Source organism: Otolemur garnettii, unplaced genomic scaffold (genome assembly GCF_000181295.1).
Source record: "Otolemur garnettii isolate 467f Iridium unplaced genomic scaffold, OtoGar3 scaffold00211, whole genome shotgun sequence".
Taxonomy (NCBI): domain Eukaryota; kingdom Metazoa; phylum Chordata; class Mammalia; order Primates; family Galagidae; genus Otolemur; species Otolemur garnettii.
Window position 1 is genome coordinate 2,318,736 of NW_003852606.1, and position 650 is coordinate 2,319,385.

A 650-nucleotide genomic window follows, 5' to 3' on the forward strand; every position below is an offset into this window, starting at 1 on the left:
TTATGTCTCATTCTTTATTTTATGACCCTCACTCTCTGTCTTATGACCCTCATGTGCACTCCCACCCTGAAAAGTGGATAAAAGAGAGGCATGGGATTGACTCAGGGGGCTCGGTTTTGGAAAACACGCTGGTGTTCCGAGTACCCCCGGCCAAATAAACCCGCTTCCTCTAATCAACTGGTGCCTGGAGTCTTCTGTCTGCGTCGGTTTCCTGCTATAATGACAAAGCCACAAACCTCTCCTGCAAGTTTGTCCTTTTTATAAACTTCCTCTATTGAGGTCTCAGTTGACACAGAGTTCAGGCTCAGAGGACTCAACTCAATCCCTCAAAGCCCTTTCTCTAGAAGAGGACAGATCCGAAGTCTGACCATGCCCAGAATTTTTCAGTTTATCATAATCACAATGGGCTGCTGACACTTTTATGGATTCAAATTATACAACACTGCAACTGTAGCAATCAAGCACCTCCACCACCTCAGGAGAAAGGACTGGTCCTTTTGAAAGGCAGTGGCTGAGGAGGTGTCCTTGTCACCCTAGTGGAGTGCCAGCAGCCCTCCAAGCTGAACACACGGGCCACTGTGGCTTTCCCTCTATTAGCAGGCAGGGTGGGGAGAACCGGTCTTTTGCTGACAGAAGCTCGTGACTCCCTG